The sequence below is a fragment of the Mus caroli genome, chromosome 5 (genome assembly GCF_900094665.2).
Source record: "Mus caroli chromosome 5, CAROLI_EIJ_v1.1, whole genome shotgun sequence".
NCBI classification, from domain to species: Eukaryota; Metazoa; Chordata; class Mammalia; order Rodentia; family Muridae; genus Mus; species Mus caroli.
The window spans coordinates 89227022-89235468 of NC_034574.1; the positions used below are offsets into that span (position 1 = coordinate 89227022).

General features: G+C 41.6%; 1 pseudogene; it reads left to right on the plus strand.

Annotated features, from left to right (window-relative positions):
* Positions 1-7667: 7667 nt before the first annotated feature.
* Positions 7668-8105, plus strand: LOC110295413 (annotated as a pseudogene).
* The last annotated feature ends 342 nt before the right edge of the window (positions 8106-8447 follow it).

The following is an 8447-nucleotide window of genomic DNA, read 5'->3' on the forward strand; positions in this document are numbered from 1 at the left end:
TCATCCTGCTTCCCAATGCATTGATTACAGGACTGGACTCTCAGGCCTGATTTTATGTGGTGCTAACCACATAGTCAAACCAAGCAAGGACTTGGTGCATGCTAAGCAAGCACTCTGCCAACCAAGCTATTCTTCAAGTCACTGGGGTTTGTTGTTGTTTGCTTGCTTGTTTGTGAGCCAAGGTCTCACATTATGGTGCATGGTGGCCTTCTGTGCAGCTCAGGCTAACCTGGAACTTGTGGCAATTCTCCTACCCCACCCTCCCAAGGATTCAGATTACAACCATGCACCATACTGAGATGCTTCTTATTTTATTACTTGAAGGTGCCAACTGCCATGGGTACGTACATCCAAGATGGGTGACTTAATGCTTCTTCTCCTGGCCTATCCACTCTTTCCATTGCCCTTGCCCTTGTTCCTGTCTCCAGATTGGCTGTGGATTTCACCAAAAATTAAACAACTGTCTTGGTGTGTTAGTTACTTTGCTTGTTGCTTTGACAAAATATCTGACAAGCAGCAATTAAAGGAGGAGGAGGAGTGTATTCTGGCTTACAGTTCAAGGGGATACAATCCATGACGGCAGCAGGAGCAGGAAGCAGTCAGTCACAAAGCATCCACAGCCAGGAAGCAGGAAGTGAAGGGAATAGGCCTGAGCTTCCCACAGTGATCCACTTCCTCCAGCGAAGCTCCACCCCTTAAAGGTCCCACGACCTTCTCAAATGGCACCACCAGCAGGGCACCAAGTATTCAAACACATGAGCCTAAGGGACATTTCACGTTCAAACTACAACTCTTGATAGATGAATATGTTTCACATGTTATTATTGTATCATATGATACGTTACCCACCATAAAACAGTAAGCAGAGTCCTTCATAGTCCTTGTCCGTTTTCTTTATGAACTATCTATTTCAAGCCCTGGATTACTTTGTATCTAGATCCTGCTCCTCAATCCCATCAATAGCATTACCACTCCTTCTAGTACTTCCTTATTGTCCACAAATCTCCTAGCTGGACCATCATTACTAACAAAATAAACATCTCATGCCTCAGTTTATCAGACTGGGAGGTGGCTGACATGTGACACCTCCAATCAATAAAATCGATTACTGTACCCTGCAGGTCTTTATAGGATTTTCAAAGCCTTGCTTCAGCACCTATACTATAGCACATGCAAGCAAGCACATGAGACCTAGACTAGCTAGCTGGGCATGATGATGCACCCTTTAATCACAGAACTCAGAGACAAATGTATCTCTGTGAGCTCCAGGCCAGTTGGGGCTACATAGTTAAACTCTGTCTAAAACAAATTAATTAAAAAACTAAACTAGTAAGCTAGACTGCTCCTTATATCTGTCGTCTATATTGCTATCTGTTTTCCCAGTAATTTCCATTCTCTATGGTGCTCCTTCTCTTGAGGAAGATATTTCCTCAAGATATTTCCTACTCCAAGCAGGGAGCAGACACAGGGCAGCAATCATGCCCAAGTCTGGTATAGAAAGTATAGTTAAATTGATCATTATGGGTTTTTTTATAGAGAGAATGTATAGAAAGAATATCTTGTGCATTGTATGGATGTATCACCTGTCAATTAAAAAGCCTATGGCTTATGGCTTAGCAAGAAATAGAAGGTGGGACATCTGGGAGGCAGAGAGAATTCTGGGATAGAGCCAGACACAGGAAGAACCACTCAGGAAGATGTGAGGAGGCAGACTCACAATACCCAAGCACAGGTAACAAGCCACATGGCAGAATGTAGGTTAAAATAAATGGGTTAACTAAGCTATAATCTAATCAGAGTAGAGCCTAGCTATATGGGCAAGGTATTTGTAAATATACTTTGAGTCTTAATCTTTTTACTGGGAGTGTGGGGCCAGAAGGAAGCTCTGACCTAACTTCTTCAAGAAGGTCCCAAGAAGATTAACTGCTGCAAAATACATTGGGAAGTCACCAAACAGAGGCACAATAAGGCACTACCATTGTCATCACCACCATGGATTGAATCATAGTCTATAAACAAAGCAGACAGCCCATTTATAACAATAAATTAAGAGGCTCTCTGTATATATGATCTATCAAAGCACAGTTCCCATTTGCCATTTGGCCAACTATCTCTATATAATATGTAGATGAACAACCAGGGAACAGTATCCTTTAATTAGGAGTGTACATATTTGCCTGGCATCCCTTACTGTGAGCTCTATCCCTAGCAGATAATAAAATCTGAAATTCCTTATCTATGAATGTTTGATCAGTGGTAGCCCTCCTCCAATCATACCATCAGTATCTTTGGTTTGTTTCTTATTTTTCAAGACAAGGTCTCACTATGTAGCTTGGGCTGCTCTGGGACTCACTATGTAGATCAGCCCAGGCTAGCCACAAACTCAGGATCCTCCTGCCTCGGTCTTCCAACCGCCAGTTACAGATGTGGTACCACATCTAGCCCATGCTGTCTTCATTTACTAGGAATTATCTGATAGTAAAATAAATCAGAAATAACTTTTTTCTCTCGCTCTCACATTAAAAGGTCTGCTAATGGCCAATTCCAGGACAGTTCTGAATAATAGGACCATGTTATCTTTAAAGTGTGACTTCCTCTGCTGTTTCGTAGGCTAGTACTTCTGTCAGGGCCCACCACACATAATTATGCAATTTATGACAATTTATGCTTAGGATGGGAGAAGAATTCCATCGACTAAAGGGTTGCTTGTACTTCAGAGGAAGAACTTCTAACTCATATACTAGGATGGGGCCTTCTTCTGCTCAAAGACAGGAAAAGATGCTATGGAGGTTGGAATTCTAACTATGGAATTTATTTTCTTGACAATGCAAAAGTTTTTTTTCCCCTGTAAGCAGTTTCCTGAAAGGTCTGCCTAAAATATTTGCTTAGATTTCATTAGCCATAAACTTAATGAAAGGTCATTAAATACCTGAAAAGTGAGCTGAGAAACTGTTTCTGGTAAGCACGTAAGTAAACCTCCAGGCAGCATAGGCAGGATCTGTCACACTACAACGCTGAATGGCTCAGGGTCCGGAGAAATAGAATGAAGATGGCATATCCGATTTTATAACCAAAACTTTTTTTTAAGATTTATTTTATATATAAGTACACTGTAGCTGTCTTCAGACACATCACAAGAAGTTATCAGATCCTATTCCAGATGGTTGTGAGCCACCATGTGGTTGCTGGGAATCGAACTCAGGACCTCTGGAAGAGCAGTCCATGCCCTTAACTGCTGAGCCACCTCTCCAGCCCCATAACCGAAACTTTTAATGCTAGCAAAGCAAGCACACTATTTAGACTATTTATACTATTTAGCATAAGCTCATCTAAATGAAAGTAAGGCCTTTTCAAGAAAACATTCATAGTCTGTTTTCAGGCGCTCATAATTAGTTACTCCCTTTTCTCCTTTGTTTCTTGATCTCGCTGAAAGGTCAGTAGAGTTTGTTTTGGGTATCCTCAAGAACATCTATATTGAAATTCTGGGATGTCAAATAGATGGATTCCCTTACTCCGTAAATTGAAAAAAAAAGAAAAACCGTTTCATCTTAAGAGTAAGAACCTTTTCTTGTTCCAGATACCATTGGACTTTTAGGAACATGTGGATTTTATGCTCATAAATCTGTTACCTAACCTGTAAATAGTACAGGGTGCCCCACTGCCTTTCAAGGATGCTTATAACCTGGATTTCCACATTTGTAAACTCAGCACGTGTCTCTGTCACTCTCCCTAGGTCTTCTCCAAGCTTGTTACACATACCCCGGCTTTCCCAGTCTTTTGTTGTTGTTGTTGACACTGTTGGCATTGTTCTACGCTTCCATTATTTGACCTTCCATTTGTACCGTCTCAAAAGAGTTATTTCAATCATCTGTCCCTAGGGATTCCTACAGCCTTCTTGATGCTCTCACAACCCTGCATATCCTCATCCCTATTGGAAAGCCCACAGCACAGAGGAACGGTACTCTGACATGTAAACTAGGTGTAGTGAAACCCAATGACTGTAGAAAAGGATATAGCCAAATACCAATTTTTCAGCTCTGCTACTTATTATATGATCTTGGGGAAATTGCTTCTCTTCATCTGAAACAGAAACACCCACTTTCAGAGTAACAGCATTTCCCTTTCTGTGAGGAGAAGGCTGAACTAGCTACATCGCTATGCTGAGGGCTCTGTAGGGGATCCTTCCTATGAGAATAGGATAGCTTAGCTGATCTATCCTGTCATGTATAAGAAGATGGAAAAGCAGAGTTTGTCAAGAGACAGCTGCAGGAAGGAGAAACAATGGTGAGCCTTATCTACATGATGAGCGGTGCTTCCTTCAGATATACAAATGGTCTCCAAAGCTTCGTTTCCCAACCCTTCTCCAATCTAGGATCCCATAGTGCATCTTGTTAATATGGCTCTTAAGTCTGACTTTATCTGAAAGTCCCTGTTTTATAATCCTGACTTATTGAAGGAACCAGTCATGCCAATTGAAGTAATATACCAAACAACGCTGAACTTCTGGTTTGGCTGATTATTTAGACAAACATTGGCATTAGTTTTGATCCATTGTCTCCTCTGTTTTCTGGAAACAATATGTTATAGTTAAGGTTTAACTGGATTAAAATGAAACATTTTTTGTTATAATACATCATAGGTGTGTTCTGTACTTCATGTTTATCCAATTAAATAGTACAGAATCTGGTTTAGCACACTAAATAAACTTAATCCTAGATCGAATGGTGATGCTCCACTCCCACCCCCAGAAATCAACCTCAGTGACTTATGCATGTAAGGGTAAAGTATAGGATTCAGTATTGGTTTGCCCTCAGGAACTTTATGTGTTATGAAAGAAGTCTTGACCTGGGTGGTGACAACTTATTGGTAGGCCATATGATTAACATAAGTTAAGCAAAGTCAAAGTCCTGGGTTCAATCCCTACCAGCAGCAAAGAAGGAAGTGGTGGGAGGACCAGAGAAAGGAGAGGAGGGATGACAGAACCAAGTGCTAATACACTCGGGTCAAATGAATCAGGAAACCTTCCAACGGCTGACTTTACAGTGATCTTAATCAAAGGACTATGCTCTTCCTGTGTATGGATAATCTTGTCATTGTGTTCTTTCAGAGCTGTATTCCACTTCTTTGTTTAGCCTGTCTCGATTGCTGGCCTATTCCCCCAAAAGATCCAGGAAAGAACAATATTTCTAATATCACAAAGTTTCTTTCATAAGATTTCTTTATTTATTTTATGTATACAAGTACACTGTAGCTGTCTTCAGACACACCAGAAGAGGGCATCAGATCCCACTCCAGATGGTTGTGAGCCACAATGTGGTTGCTGGGAATTGAACCCAGGGCCTCTGGAAGAGCAGTCCGTGCTTCTAATCGCTGAGTCATCTCTCCAGCCCCTATCACAAATTTTCCAGTGCCTTGTTGCTACTCTTCCATATGTACTAACACATTCTTTCTATAGCTACATTTGTGGTTCCAAAGCTCAGCATTTGAACTGAATGAACCAAGCACACGTGTTTCTCACTTTTATTCAAGGTAGCTGATTTTTTGCTATGAAGAGGGAGCCTGTATTTTACTTTAGTTCTAAAATGACTCATGCTCCTCACACATTCTAATTTGTGTTCTCTGGTTGACCTTTTCGGTTCCTCCTTTTTATCAAGATGAAGTTACAAGTCTGAATATCTTCATATGATGTAAGTTAGGAGAATCACTACACAAAACCCTTTCCCCTTTGCATGTTACATTGCCTGGAAAAAGAAAAACAGTGGGAACTGTCATTTGAAGACAAAAACTTCTGAAATACCCCACATTACCTTAATTAGTCAGCTCCCACACCTGCTGTGCTAGCCATCATTTTCCCAGACATTCTCAGTGTGTAGGGAGAGGGGAGATTATGTGCAAAAATAATCCCGACATGCTATCAACTGCATTGTTTTACTCTCCAAAACCGATACTACTCCAGTTAAATAATATTAAGAAGTCTTGGGTCTATGACTTTAGCTTAGTGACACAGTATTTGCCCAAAACATATGAGGCCCTAGGTTTGGTCCTAAGAACTACACACACACACACACACACACACACACACACACACACACACAGTGTTTTAGTTAAGTTTTACTAAAACAACATACTTTGTTTTGTTTATCCTGGTGTTTTCCCCTAATATATTGTCCTGGATAATTTCCATTGTCATCGAGACTGAATCCTGATTGACCTATGTAACACGCATCTAGGAGTGTCTTTGATCTATGGAAGACATAACCTGAGTATGGTAAGCATTACTTCATAGGCTGGGATCCTGGACTGAATAAAATGAGAAGGGGAAAGCCAATCAAACAGCCACATTCCTTTTTTTCTTCCTCAGTGGTTTGCTTAGCTGTGAGTTTCTGCAGTGCCTTCCCCCCAACTCCTCAAGAACTCTCAAACTGTGAGCCAAAATATTCCCTTCTTCCTTCCTCAAGTTGCTTTTTCTGGTTAGGTATTTAACAACAGCAACTAGAAAAGTAGTTAGCATGCATACTGAACATAGATAACTATTAACACCCTTATGTCCTGTCATACTGATGCTTATTGGCACATTGCTAGGAAGCACAATGTAAACTTACACTCAGCAATGGTTTTTGGTTTGATTTTTGTCTTTGTTTTGTTGTAGTTTACTTGCTTACTTAGGATGGTTATAAGTTTATTTATAGATTTTTTCCTTTATTAAAAATAGATTTTCATACAATATGTCCTGATTATGGTTTACTCTCCTCTTCCTCCTCCTCCTCCTCCTCTTCTTCCTTCTCCTCCTCCTCCTCCCAGTTCTTCCCCACCTCCCCTCCCAACTGGGTAGCCCTTTAGAGTCACATGTTATTGTAATAGTATGAATCAGGAATGTCACCTACAAGCCCATGTTTTGAGCAGTGTGTCCCCATCTTGTAGCACAGCACAATTTTGAAGACTGCTGAGTCATTAGAAGGTGAACCCCAGCTGAGAGAATTAGGCCAATAGGGGGTGAGTCTTTTGAAGGTTATACTTGTTCAGATCTAGGACCTCTACCTCCTGATATACCATGATGTGAACCCATGCCTCCATCACCATGACCTGAGCTTCTTTGTCTCTTCTACTATAAATGGACTGAAATCTTTCAGAAAGCACAAACCAAAATAAATCTTTTCTCCCTTGTTTATGTGGTCAAGTCACAGTGATTCTAAAGTAACTAATCTCCAGGATAAGTCTCTGGTTTTTCACACTGGGGGACTACTAGAAGCTAATGGTTGCCGGGTGGGGTGGTAGGGTAAGGCTGTAGAAGGGTGGGACCACGGTGTGAGTCACTTTCTTCAATGGTGCAGCCTCTGAAAAGTTTATCCATTCTTCAGTAAGTGACCACACACACACACTGCTCATGCTAGCAACTCTAGCTAAACTCAGTGGTGCTCTCTCTCACTCATATAGATAAATACACACACACACACACACACACACACACACACACACACACATCAAGGCATGAAACCAGGAGAGGGGCTTGGGAAGAAGTGTTTCAGTGGGAGGAGAGAGATGAGAGAAGGTAATAATGGAAGGTGGAAAGTAGTAAAATTCATCATATATATCATATATGAAAATCAAATAGACCAGGGTAGCAGCAGCCATCCTCCAGACAGGGCAGTTGCTCCAGAGTCAATACCATGGGCCACAATTCTAAAGCCTTCTTGCCCACCAATGCCGGACTTCCTCCAAGCTATGAGACAATCAAAGAGGAGTATGGGCTGACTGAGCTGGGGGAACCCAACAACTCAGCTGCTGTGAGGACTACCGTAATCAACATGCCCAGAGAGGTGTCTGTGCCTGACCATGTGGTCTGGTCCCTGTTCAATACACTCTTCTTCAATGCCTGCTGCCTGGGCTTCATTGCCTATGCCTACTCTGTGGAGTCCAGGGACAGAAAGACGGTGGTGGGCAATGTGATTGGAGCCCAGGCCTACGCCTCCACTGCCAAGTGCCTGAATATCAGCTCCCTGATCTTCAGCATCCTTATGGTCATTATCTGCATCATTATTTTCTCTAACACCTCTGTGATAGTCTTTCCATCGTTTTCACAAAGGATGCCACATTCTGGATTCTAGCTGCCCTGTGTTCCACGATCCACATCTGGCCCTCCCACTAGGTTGAAGCCTTCACCCTTTATCCTATGCGTATGCAAATGTTACCTTCACATATCTGTCCACAGTGGATTCAATAAAGTGCACGTGGTAGCAAAAAGAAAATCAAATAATTTAAAAGAAAGAAAGAAAACTGGTGGGGGCAGGATAAATGAGTTGGCCAGGATTAGAACATAAATTTCGTTTTCCATCTGACTCCTGGAAATCCAAACACTACACTGCCATCAGTCTGTGCTTGAAGTGAGGAACATGAATTAAAATACTGCAGGAGAACAGAGAAGAGGGCTCTTTAGTGGAATTACTAGC